The following is a 14,423-nucleotide window of genomic DNA, read 5'->3' as shown; positions in this document are numbered from 1 at the left end:
AGAAGGTTGTTGGTATTTGAATCAGAATAGTGTTAAACGTATAAAGTGCTTTGGGTAAGATTGACATCTTTACTATGTTGACTCTTCTAATCCACCAGAATGGGAAGTTCTTCCCTTTCTGGAGGTCGCTTTTGATTTCATGCAGTAGAGTCTTGTAGTTTTCTTTGTATAGGTCTTTAGGTTTGTTTGTTGTTTTTTGTTGTTGTTGTTGTTAAATATATTCCCAGGTATTTCAGTTTGTTCTTGGCTTCTGTGAAGGGTATTGCCTTCTTGATCTCCATGGTCCTGTCTGATGTATACAGCAACCCTAACAACTTCTGTTTGTTGATCTTGTATCCTGCCACTCTTCCTTATTCCTCTATAGCTCTACGTACTCCCATTGTGGAGCTTCTGGGGTTTTCTATGTACAGGATCATGTCTGCAAATAGTGATAGTTTCACCCTGTGGAGTCCATGTTTCCCATGTTTGTTTTTTGCGCTCCCCTGAAGTCGCCATTTTTAGTCACGAACTTTCCCATGAGCCTGCTACGTGGCCCAGCACACTTTCCAGAGACAATGTGTACTATCTGAGACTGTAATACTTGAAACTTCCTTTTCCTCATAAAAGTTACTGGTTATTGGATTTTAAAAAGTGCTTCTGCCATATGAATTCTTTAAGCATTGAGAAGAAAGAATCAAGGTAAATCATCCCAGAAACCTAGCATTCCCACAATATTTCATTAAATCACTATGGAGGGTTTTAACCACTATGGAGGGACTTATTACTATCTTGAATATGCTATCATCATTTAGTTGTTGCTGATTTATCCAAATTAGCAGTAACTTTTCAGCCTCCTCAGTGGTCAGTGTTCTTTGTTTCCTGGTTCACAATCTCAACCTTTGTCGCTACGTTAGTCATTTTAATCACATTTCCCCTTCACAGATGTTGATAATGTCCACTTTGCCCTATTGTATTCAGCTGCCAAATCAGACAAATGGCGACCGGATTCAAATGTCACAATGAGCTCTTTCTAGCGTAGTTCGCATGCCTTTCCTATTTACGTTACTGCTGGTGTGCTAACTTTCTTTGAAGCCATGGCTCTGATATTCTATGCAAAGAAAACTTACCCAAGGAAAGAACAGTGACGCCTGTTTCAGCGCACTAACACAAGCACCATATGTTGTCCGAGCGCCAAACCTGAAGCATCGTCTCTTTGTGTCTGCCGTGAGAGGCAAAGCATGACTCTCTGTACAGGTGTTTTCAAGTTGCATTTTTGTTTCAACAATCAAGTTAAGGTACAGACACTGAGCAGGTTTTTAAAAATTAACTTTGCTGCTTGAATTAGTGAAAAGATGGAGCTTGGAGCTGATGGACAACGAAAGTATCACGGTCCTTTCAATATTCTTTACAAGCACCAAAATTCAAATGCATTGATTCTTCTTCAGTTTTCCTTATTCATTGTCCAGCTTTCATTTGCCTCTGAGGCAACTGAAAGTACCATGGTTTGGGTAGGTACACTTTAGTCCTCAAAGTAACCTCCTTGCCTTTCAACACTTTACAGAGGACTTGGATAGCTAGTGAGCCCATGCAATGCTTCATTTTATCTTGTGACTTCTGCTTCCATGAGCACTGATTATGGATCCAATCAGTGGATCCAATCCAAGAAAATGAAATGAAATCCAAGCGACTTCAATCTTTCTCCATATATCATGATGTTACCTGTTGGTATAGTTGTGATGATTTTGTTTTTATTTACATTAAGTGATAATCAATACTGAAGACAGTAATACTTGATCTTCATCAGCAAGTGCTTCAAGCCCTCCTCACTTTCTGCAAGCAAGGCTGTGCTATCTGTGTATTTCATGCTGTTAATAAGTATCCCTCCAATCACGATATTGCTTTCTTCTTTATATTAGTGCGCTTCTCTGATAATTTACTCAGCACAGCGATTGACAGTCTACAACACTGTCATGCCCCTTTCCTGATGTTAAACCATGAAGTATTCTTTTATTCTGGTTGAACAACTACCTCACCAGTTGAGTACAATGAAGGGTTCAGGAATTCCCATTATTCTCAGGGTTATCCATAGTTTGTTAGGATATACACAGCCCAGTGCCCTGGCAGAAGCAGGAAAGCACATTTTCTGGTATTCTATGCTTAGAGGAAAGATCCAGCTGACATCAGCAATGATGTCCCTTGTTTCAAGTCCTCTTCGGAATCAGGCTTCGTAATGGAGGTCCTAGCTAACAGAACAAGACAGAGGAAGGGCATTAATGGGATCCAACTGGGAGGAAAGGTGAAACTATAGCTATTTGCCAATGACATGATTCTTTTTTTAATTCATTTTATTGGGAGCTCATACAACTCTTATCACAATCCATCCCTCCATCCATTGTGTCAAGCACATTTGTACATTTGTTGCCAGACATGATTGTATACATTGAACATTCCCAAAGCTATGGGAGTTCCTGTCAATGTATTTTAGCCATTGCTGGATAATCATCAGCAAAATTTTACTTGTATTAATATTAATGACATTTTCCTCTTTGGAATGGGTATAAATATGGATCTCTTCCAGTCAGTTGAAAACTTCCTGGAAAAAAATGAGTAAGTGCTTCGAGGTCTTCATCAGTCTATTGGTAGACCATCAATTTCTGGAGCCTGTTTTTGGGTAATGCTTTTAGAGCAGCTTTAACTTCTTTCAATGCCATTGGTTCTTGCTCATACGCTACTTTCTGAAATGGTTAAATGTCAACTAATTCTTTTTGCTACAGTGATCATGTATGTTATTTCCATATTCTTTTGATGTGTTCTGCATCTTTCAATATTTTTCCCATAGAATCTTTGAACATTTCAACCTGAATCTTAGATTTTTCCTTTAGTTCTTTCTGTTTAAGATATGCTGTGTATGTTCTTCATTTTGTTTTTCTAATTCTAGGTCTTTGCACATTTCATTATAAGATTTTACTTTGTCTTTTTGAGCTGTCCTGTGACATTTTCTTTTCAGTCTCCCCACCCCCCATATGTTTGAAATGAATTTATATGTCACTAAAAGACTCCAAGTTCAGTTCAATTTTACATTTGCTTTTATTTTTTAAGCCTCTTAGACTAAATTTTAGTTATATCTGAAGGGTAAATCTGAGCAGTTTCTATTTTATTTTATTTATTTTTTTCTCTTAAACCTTCCACTTTTTTGGGCTCCCCCCTTCGCCCCTCCCTTCTCTGTGTTCCCACTCCATCTCTAATTCTCTCACAGTAATCAAGGTCTTGTCCATGGGTGTATACATCACATTTCTTGTTCTTTATAAAGATGGTGATATTAAATATTTATCTTTGATGGGAGTCAAGATGGTGTCCAGGTAGAATCACCCGTCTGGTACTTCTGCTTCCAGACAAGAAAATTAAGAGGTAAGGAGGCCATTACTAGGAGGATGGGTGCTAAAAATAAAAACAGAGCTGACACCGATCGTCCACAAATTATTTCACAGCACAGAAAAAGATGGTAAACTCCCAAACTCATTCAACAAAGCTAGTATAACTTTGATACCCAAACCAAACAAGTATCCCACAGAAATAGAAACTACAGACCAATATCTCTAATGATGCAAAAATCCTTAAGAAGATATTGGCCAATAGATGCAAAATCTTCACAAAATGTTGGTCAATAGAATACAACAGTATATAAAACATATCAGCCACCACGATCAAGTAGGATTCATCCCAGGGATGCAGGAATGGCTTAACATCCTAAAATCCATCAATATTATACCCCACACTGATAAGAAAAGTATAAGAGCAACATGATAATATTGATAGATTCAGAAAAAGCATTTGACAATATCCAACACCCATTCCTAATTAAGGTACTCAAGAATATAGGAATGGAAGAGGGATTCCTTAAGTTAATACATGCTATCTACAAAAAGCTACCAGCCAATGCAATAGTCCACACAAAAAAAGACAAAAATATCCCACTGAAAATGCCCCTTGTCCCCACTTCTATTCAACATTGTAATGGAGGTCCTAGCTACCAACACAAGACAGCAGAAGAACATTAAAGGAATCCAATTGGGAGATGAGAAGGTGGAACTGTTGCTATTTACAGATGACATGATTCTATACATTGAAAATCTCCAAAGCTCCACAGCAGGAGTACTGACAGCAATAGAGGAATAAGGAAGAGTGGCAGGTACAAGATGAACAAACAGAAGTCTATTGGTCTATTGGTCTATTGGTTCACCAAGACCATGGGAGACAAGATCAAGATGGCAGTACCCTTCACAATAGCCAAAAACAAATGGAAATATTTAGGGATATAATTAATCAAGAAAACCCAAAATACTTATATAAGGAAAACTATAGGACCCTACTACAGGAAACCAAAAGTTACCTCCACACACGGAAAATTATTCCATGCTAACGGATCAGAAGACTCAATATAGTAAAGATGTTAATCTTATGCAAGGCACTATATAAGTTTAATGCTCTTCTGATTCAAATACCAACAATCTTCTTCAAAGAATTGGAAAAAATGAACTCCAATTTCATCTGGAGAGGGAAGAAACCCACGATTAGCAGAGAACTCCTCAAGAAGAAGGACAGACTCAGAAGACGCTCTTTACCTCACTTTCACACCTACTGCACAGCTACAGTGGTCAAAACAGCATGGTACTAGTATAATGACAAATACTCATACCAATGGAAAAGAACAGAAAAATCCAGAAATAAAACCAAAAAGTACAAAGTGTGAGGCAGGTGCCCTTTTTTAACAAGTGGTGCTGGAAACAATGGATATCCATATGTAGAAAAATGAAACAAGATGTTTACGTCATCCCATGCACAAGAACACATTTAAGGTGGATCACAGACCTACAGGTAAAACCTCAAATAATCAGGGCCATCAATAAAGGAATGGGGACAAACCCAAGAACCTTGGCTCAGGGAATACATTGGCTAACTGCAATAGAGAAGGGTAAACACACAGGTGAACCTCAAATTCACAAATGGGATATACTAAGGACAAAACACCTGTGTGCCATGAAAGGCTTCACCAAGAGGGTAACAAGAGAACCCACAGACCAAGAGAGGATGTTTAGCAATGAGACAACAGACAAAAGGCTTAGTACTCAAATCTACAATACCCTCCTAGCCTGCAAAAAAGAGGAAAATAGTTAACCCTCTGAGGAAGTGGGCAAAAGACCTGAAAAGAAGTTTCACTAGGGAGGAAACGTGTATGGCCAATAAACATATGAGAAAATACTCCCAATCATTAGCCATCAGAGACATGCAAATTAAAACAACCATGAGATACATCTAACACCCCTGAGGATAGCCCAAAGCAGAAACCAAAGAGCAAAAACTTGTTGGAGGGAATGTGGTGAGATAGGAACTCTCCTCCACTGATGGTCGTGTAGACACATACGGCCTCTGTGGAAAGTGATCTGGCGATATTTAAAGCAACTTGAAATTGAGTTACCTTAAGACCCAGCTATCCCTCTACTGGGTACGTACCCAGAAGAGGTAAGAAATAGACCATGACGAGTCAGCTGCACTCCAATGTTTTTGCAGTGCAATTCGTAATCACCAAGAACTGCAAACAAGCAGAATTTCCATCAATAGGTGAGTGGGTTAGAAAACTCTGACACATACACACAACAACGTACTGCACATCACTACAAAGCACTGATGATCACATGAAGCATGTTGTTGCATGGGACGAATTGGAGGAAATTATGCTAAGCAAAGTCAGCCAATCACACAAGGACAAGTACAACATGAGTCCACTAAGTTAAGTATAATCAGCCCAGTTAGGTGTAGAAGAAAAGCCCCTTATCTCACACTATTCAGGCTGAGGTACAAGCAGTTGGGTGGAAGTCAGATCAAACCCAAGGAGTTACAGTTTATTCCAACACGAAGACGGGGAAAGAGGAGAAGGGGGAGGGAGAAAAGGGGGTAGGGAGACGATGACAGTGGGAGAGGAGGGCACTAACCTAAACAGGGGAAGAGTATTGGTTACGTCTCCACAGAATTAGGAGTGTGCATGCAGACCCTTCCATGGTGCACCAAACCTGAGGGCAACATAACCATGTTGAGAAATGCATGCAAAGAGTGGGCTACGGGACCAGCCCTAATCAGAGCCAAACTGACCCCGCCCTAGAAGGATATGCTCCAAAGAACAAACTTACAGGCTGGGGAGAGGGGCTGGCATGCCACACCCACAGCAAGCAAACCAAGAAAGAAAAAGAGAAAGAGATAGTCCAGGCCCCATATCGGCTCACCAAGCCCAGAGGATGACGGCCCTGTACAGAGCCGCCAAGGCACAGAGAGAACTGTAGGGCCCATAACCTCTCAAGGCATGTTGTCCCCTCACTGGAGCATACCGTGACAGAGGACAATATTGAAAACACACGGTGAGGAGTTAGCCTGGTCTGAACACCGTGCAGTGGGGCAAACCCAGAAGAGAATATAAAAGATCAGCAACGGGAGCAAAGCCGAGCTGCAAAGTCCCTGAAGAGTCCCCCACCCCACCCCGCGATAGACTTCAGGCTAGGAAGGGCAACTCCTGGAATTCCCCCAGGAAGAGTGGGGAAATAGTCATAAAGGTCAGTGAATAGGCCTGGAATTAAGTATGGTTTTTTTCTCCCCTTCAATCTTTTGTTTCCTTTTTGTTTGGTCTCTGTTATTGTTGGTTTGCCTACTTATATATGACAGGCATGGGAAGCAAGTTTGAGGAGAAAGCAATGGAACTGATGGTCTTGGAGGGACTTGGGGAGAAGGTCGCAGGGGAAGGGAGCACGGAACAAACAACACCATAGTCAGGGGAAAAAGTAGGAAATTAAAATTAATAACGAGGAGAACATAGTGATCCTGGAGTTGTTGGAGCAAGAGCAATCTAGCTGAGAGGAATTGCAAAGATGTGGAAGAAAGGCGAGCATGATGGTGGAGCAGGAGGAATGTAAAAGGCAATAGAGGAAAGATCTAGGAAACAAAGCTATGGATAGATGTATAAGCATAGGTGTGGACATATGTAAATACATTGATTCATAATAATAGAAGCATTGGCCAAGTAATATATTTATATGGCAATACACTGAGGTAGTGGACGGACTTTGGGCCTCTGCTCATACCCTCTCTCAATGCAAGAACACTTGGTTCTAATAAACTGGCATCCAGTAATTCTCACCCTCCCAGCAAAATCACTGAAGACAAAATGGGTGCATAAGCAAATGTGGTGATGAAAGTGGATGGTGCTTGGTTATCAAAAGATATAGCATCTGTGGTCTTAAAGGCTTGAAGTTAAATAAGCATGCATCTAGCACAGAAGCAACAAACCCACATGGAAGAAGTACACCAGACTGTCATCATGAGGTGTCACTGGGACCAAGGAACAGGCATCAGAAGAAACATAACAAAAAAAACATATTGTTGAGCAAGAGGTGGGGGTCAGAGCAGATACCCAAAGTTCATTTGTATACAATGGAACATCCCCCTCATTGAGGGGTCACAGGGAAGGGATGAGTCAACCAGGGCACAATAGAGCACCAATGAAATATGCAATATCCCTCTGGTTCCTTGAGGAAGAGGACAGTGGTTGGTGTAAGATATGAAAATAATAATAATTTATAATTTATCAAGGGGTCATTAGGATGGCAGGTAGGGAAAAAAGAGGAGCTGATAACAAGGACTCAATATAAAGTAAGCGTCTAAAAATAATTCTGGCAATGCACATACAAATATGCACAATTAGTGTATGGATTTTTATAAGAGCTGTAAGAGCCCTCAATAAAATTATCCATTAATTTAAAAATAAAATAAATATTTATCTTTGTAAGATTGAATTCATTAATGTTCCCTAGTTTTGTCCATGAGTTGTGATTTTAAAAAAAGTTTCCTAGAGTTTTATTGATGCATAAATTTCCATAGTATGAATATACCAGAGCTTACTTATCCATTCTCATACACTTGGAGTTTTTGGCTATTTCCATGTTTTTGCTATTTTGGAAATTGGTGCAATCAACATTCATGTACATATGTCTGTCTGTGTTATAGTCTTAATTTCTTTAGGTTACATGCCCAGTAGAGCGATTGCTGGATCATAAGTTACATGGATTTGCGTTTATTTAATGAAGTGCCATACTGATTTCCATAATGGTTGTTCAGTCCCACTAGCAATATAAAAGCATCTATATCTCTCAGTATCCTCTCCAGCATTTGTTATTTTCTGGCATTTTTCCCATTTGCCTTAGCAATTCTATGATTGAGAGCATGTTTCAGAGTCTCTTCTTGTGGGGTTCAGCCCTACAGTCGAAGAGTCCTGAAGACTGATGGTGCAATTAGGAAAAAGAGAAGATAGAAAACTGAGCACAATGCAAATACAAACAGGCATGGAAGGACAGCAGTTTGAGCATGAAGAAGAGATACAGAAAAAGCAGGGTAGGTGCTGTCAGCCACCTAAACAGATGAGTTTGAAAAATTCGTTTCAAGAATGGACTCACAGATTTGACAAATGTATCAAGTGTAATGGAGAGTACTTTGAAGGTGATAAAGTTGTTTTGTAAAAAATTTAAATACATAGCTTTGAAAAAAATCTGGGTTTTTTTTTTGGAGGGGGGGTTCTCCTTACACTTTGTGTGGTTGGAAAAAGGTATTTTTGAAGAAGTCATTTGTCTTTCAAATTCTGTCACGTGTTCCCTAGCTTTGCTTCTGTCACCAAGAACATATTTTACAGCTATAGTTCCTTCATCTTTTCTTCCAACTTTTGCATTCCAATGCATCTTGATTTCAGGACAGAAGTTATTGTTAAATTTCAGACAGAAGTTATTGGTAAACTTTTTCAATTTCATCATCACTAGCTTTAGTGGCTGGTATATAAATAGTATGAATAATAGTGTATTAACTGATTTCCTTGTATGTTGAATGATATTATCCTGTTACCTATAGTAATGTACTTCAAGATGGATATTTAAATATCCCTTTTGGGAATGAATGCAATACCGTACCTCTGTATTTCCTGACATGGTTAGCCAAACGATGTTTTTATTCACAATGGCCAATACCACTCACTAAGGCCTAGAACATAGATTCCTACATGTTCCATTTCACTTTTTACAAATTCCAATTTTCCCAGTTTCCTACTTCATATATTTCAAGTACCAATTATTAGTAGATATTTGCAGTTTTTCTTCTCAATTGAGTCGAATCATATCAGCAAATGAAGGTCCCTAAGGATTTAGGACTTACTTATTTTTTTGTCTTCTGTCCTGTAGTTCTCTATCTCCAGCTGGTTCTCTCTCCCCTCTTTTTAAAATTTTTTATAAGGGGCTCATACAACTCTATTACAGTCCATACATACATCAACTGTTCAAAGCACATTTGTACATCCATTGCCCTCATCATTCTAAAAAAATTTGCTCTCCACTTAAGCCCCTGGCATCAGGTCCTCATTTTTCCCCTCCTTCCCCACTCCCCCTCCCTCATGAACCCTTGATATTTATAAATTATTATTTTGTCATATCTTGCCCTGTCCAAAGTCTCCCTTCACCCCCTTCTCTGTTGTCACGTCCCCCAGGGAGGAGGTCACATGTAGATCCTTGTAATCGATTCCCCCTTTCAAACCCACCCTCCCTCTATGCTCCCAGCGTCTCCACTCACCCAACTGGTCCTGAAGGGATCATCTGCCCTGGATTCCCTGCGTTTCCAGTTCCTATCTGTACCAGTGTACATCCTGTGGTCTAGCCAGACTTGCAAGGTAGAATTGGGATCATGATGGTGTGTGTGGGGGGCGGGGAGGAAGCATGTAGGAACAAGAGAAAAGTTGTATTTTTCAGCGTTGCTACATCGCACACTGTCTGGCTTGTCTCCTCCCTGAGACCCTTCTGCAATGGGATCTCCAGTGGCTTACAGATGGGCTTTGGGTCTCCACTCTGCACTCTCCCCCTCATTCACTATGGTAAGATTTTTTGTTGTGATGATGCCTGATACCTGATCCCTTCAACACCTCGTGATCGCACAGGCTAGTGTGATTCTTCCATGTGGGCTTTGTTGCTTCTGAGCTAGATGGCCACTAATTTACTTTCAAGCCTTTAAGACCCCAGACTATATCTTTTGATAGCCAGGCAACATCAGCTTTCTTCACCAAATTTGCTTATGTACCCATTTGTCTCCAGCGATAGTATCAGGGAGGTGAGCACACAATGATATGCTTTTTTTTGTTCTTTGATGCCTGATAACTGATCCCTCAGCACCTCGTGATTGCACAGACTGGTGTGCTTCTTCCATGTGGACTTTGTTGCTTCTGAGCTAGATGGCCACTTTTCCCCAAAGGATTTACTTTTGCAGACTTTACTCCATCCATATCATTATGGTCAACTCTACTTCAAGAAGGCAACATTTCCTCGGTCATATTTTGGGTGCCTTCAGACCTGAGGGGTTCATCTTCAGGCATTAACTCAGACAATGTTCTGCTTCTGTTCATGAAAATTTTAGTATTTTATATTTTAATCCCTCATGAGAATCACAGAGGCTGATTCCTTAGAAGTGTACAGCCTCATCCTTCTTCATAGCCTTCATCTGGAAGCTCTGCTGAAACCTGTTCATTTTGGGGAAACTGCTGATATTTAAAGTATCAGTGACTTAGCGTCCAGCATCACAGCAACCAACAGGCACCACTCTATAACAAACCGATAGACAAGGAGTGAACCTTCACTAATAAACCCCTCAAATCATGAATATTGTCTGTGAATTATGTGTGATCACTGCAATGGATTATCAGATCCAGCAGAGAAATAATAGTTCTGTGAGAGGAATGTTTGGAATCATTCATGTGGGTAAGACAAGATAGACTCCAGCCTTGTAGCAATTGGCTGTGTGCTGGTGTGGAGATGGGTGCTCCTGCCTCCTGAAGCCAGAGGTGGTCACATGTAGCTGACATGCCTTCTCCTCGTGATATAGTTTAATTAAAAAATTAAAATGAAATAAAACTTAAGTATTGTGTAAGTTTGGGTTGTCTAGAGAAATCCAGTGACACTCATCTACATATAAGAAATAACTATCTAGAAATAATCTTTTAAAAATCATTTTATTAGGGGTTCATAGAACTCTTTTCACAATCCATACATTCATCAATTGTATAAAACACATTTGTACATTCATTGCCCTCATTTTTCTCAAAACATTTTCTCTCCACCAAAGCCCGTGGCATCAGGTCATTTTTTTCCTTACCCTCCCTGCTCCCCCCTCCCTCATGAACACTTGATAATTTATAAATTATTATTTTGTCATATCTTGCCCTGTCCAACATCTCCCTTCACCCACTTTTCTGCTGTCCATCCCCCAGGGAGGCGCTCAGAAGCAACAAAGCCCACATGGAAGAATCACACTAGCCTGTGCGATCACGAGGTGTTGAAGGGATCAGGTATCAGGCATCATCACAACAAAAAAAATCTTACCATAGTGAATGAGGGGGAGAGTGCAGAGTGGAGACCCAAAGCCCATTTGTAGGCCACCGGAGATCCCATTGCAGAGGGGTCTCAGGGAGGAGACAAGCCAGACAGTGTGCAATGTAGCAACGATGAAAAATGCAACATTCCTCTAGTTCCTAAATGCTTCCTTCTCCTCCTGCCCTCTCCCCCCCCACCTCGCACACACACACTATCATGATCTGAATTCTCCCTTACAAGTCTGGCTAGACAAGAGAAAGTAGACTGGTACAGATAGGAACTGGAAACACAGGGAATCCTGGGTGGATGATCCCTTCAGGACCAGTGGTGTGAGTGGTGATACTGGGAGTGTAGAGGGAGGGTAGGTTTGAAAGGGGGAACCGATGACAAGGATCTACAAGAAATAATATATCAAGGAGGCATCCCAGCCCAACTCAAGTTCATAAATCTGATCCTAGTCCATATATCCCTCTGCAGACTCCGGTAACCACATGCTGGTGATACAGCATGCCCGTGAACTGGGAAGTAAGGCGATCCCAGGCGTGTGCATGCAGAGTTGCGTAGAGCCAAATTTAATGGAAACACAGTAGAGTGCCAACAACTCTCAGGGTCAGTGGCAGAGTCCCAGCAATAGGGGCAGTTCCCCTACAGGCAAAAGAGGGGGGCAGTTCCCCGAATCCCTCATCTCCTACAAAAGGCCATGCTCCCCAGGATGTGTCATCGTGCTACCACTGGATAGACAGGCTTGACTCCACCCCTAGCAAGGAGGGTCAGTTCACAGAGTGATCCTACTACCACACACGCATAGTCAGAGCAACCTTGGGCATATGTGTTGATCGAGATACTTTCCTTCCCTCCCCTGAGATGTGCACAAGTTAGTATTTAAAGGATTAATTGTAAGGGGGACGTCACAGGCCTGGCCAGTATTTTGTTCTGTTGCTCATAGGGTTGCTATGAATTGGAACAACCACGATACAACGTAACAATAACAGCGGTAACAAAGACAAGTGTCGACATTTTAAATAAAACTGTTTATGTCCATAAGGAAACAGTACTGTTTTTTAATATTTCCTTTCCTATTGCTCTGGAGTTGACTGACTCACGGAGCCCTCAGGGTGTCAGAGTAGACCAGCACTTCAAGGGTGTTCAATGCATACTTTCTCAGGAGGAGATGGCAAAGCCTTATTTTCAGGCACTCCTGGGTGGGGGGTGGGGGGTTGGTGTGAATGTCTGGCTTTTCTATTAGCCTCTGAGGGTGTTCACTGTATGCAGCACACACAGACTTAGAATGTTTTTGAGCTTTATACGCATATATAATTATATTATACAGACTGTTCAATTACTCACTATTTTCACTCAACCGTATAGCATGACGGCGGTCCATCTACTCTCATTTTGATGGCGACAAAGTGCTTCATTCAGAGACTATATCATAGTTCATTTAGTTATCTCTCCTTGATAGACCTTTAGGGTACAATGTTGTTATAAGCATTTTTTGTACATATTGTCCTGTCACATATGAAAAAGTATCTCTAGGAATGGTTGATTTCTCGGTATCCATATTAAAAACACATGATATTTTGCTTCTTCTCCACCTCCTGAGTTGTTCAATTCAAAATGACCTCTTACAACTTTCAACGAGTATTTTCTTAATTACCAGTGAGGCTATGCACCTGTTGTATTTCTATAGGTCATTTGGCTATCATCATTCATTTCTGTAACTATTTTTTCATTAGACCATTTTCATTTTTATGCAGAGTTGTTCTGGGCTGGTTTGAGTTATATATATATATATATATATATATATATATATATATACATATATATATATATATCTTTTACTGCACTGTAGATTAAAAAAATATTTGTGTTATATTTTATTGAACAAAAGTTCCTAATATTACAGTAGCTAGATAAGCTGATCTGTTTGTGTGTACATGGCTGTGTGCATATGGTACTAATTGTGTTTTGCCTAAGGAGCTTTTTCATAAAATATCATGTCCGCTAATTTAAAAAAGCATTGTGTGTAAGATATGTATATGTGTATGTATATGGACTTAAAATATTTTGTGGAACTGTGTTATGAAAGAACTATGCATGGATTTAAAAACTTTGTACAAAATACACATGTACTAACTTGTAACAATGTGTCTGAACAGGATCTCATTTGAAGCACTAAGATTATGATAACATTGTGAAGAAATTCCAGAACTCTTAATTGACTCATGTGCAACCTGCACACAGACCAAGAGTCGGCAGTTTGTACAGAGCAAGGGGGTACCACAAGGCTAAAATCAGGAAATGTATGCACCAGGGTAGGGTCCTTTCACCATACTTATTATATCCTTCACTGAGAAGGTAATTTACGAAGCAGGGCATTGTGGAGATGGATGTGGCATTTGGACTGGAGGAAGAGTCATTAACAATCTGAGCTATACAGGCAGCACGAGCTTCCTTGCTGCAAGCGATGAGGGCTAGACGCATTGACGCATGGAGTGAAAGACTACAGCCAACCGTATGTATTACATCTTCATATAATGAAAACAGAAACCTTCACAACTAGATCAATAATCAACATCATGCCAGATGTACCAAAGATTGAAGATGTAAGGAATTTAATTTTATTGTAGCCCATGAAAACAGCAGTCACCAAGTAGAATGAAATGATGCAATGGGGAAGTCTGCTGCAAAACCTTCTTGACAGTACTAGAGAGCACAGAGGTTACTTTGAGGATTATGGTGTGCTTGATCTACTTTCATACGCATTTAAAATGAATAAAGGAGACTAAGGAAGAATTGATTCTTTGAATTATGGTGTATTGAATTTTAATTGTGGTATAGTGAATACACCATAGACAGCTCCAAAACCAAACCCAAACCCACTGGCATTGAGTCAATGCTGACTCACAGTGACCCCCTGGTGGGTTTCCAAGACTGTAAGTATTTACGGGAGTAGAAAACTCAGTCTTTCTTCCACAGAGTGGCTGGTGGTTTTGAACTGTCAAT

The sequence above is a fragment of the Tenrec ecaudatus genome, chromosome 2 (genome assembly GCF_050624435.1).
Source record: "Tenrec ecaudatus isolate mTenEca1 chromosome 2, mTenEca1.hap1, whole genome shotgun sequence".
Classification (NCBI taxonomy): domain Eukaryota; kingdom Metazoa; phylum Chordata; class Mammalia; order Afrosoricida; family Tenrecidae; genus Tenrec; species Tenrec ecaudatus.
The sequence above is the reverse complement of the archived record's forward strand: the minus strand, read 5'-3'. Positions refer to the sequence as shown.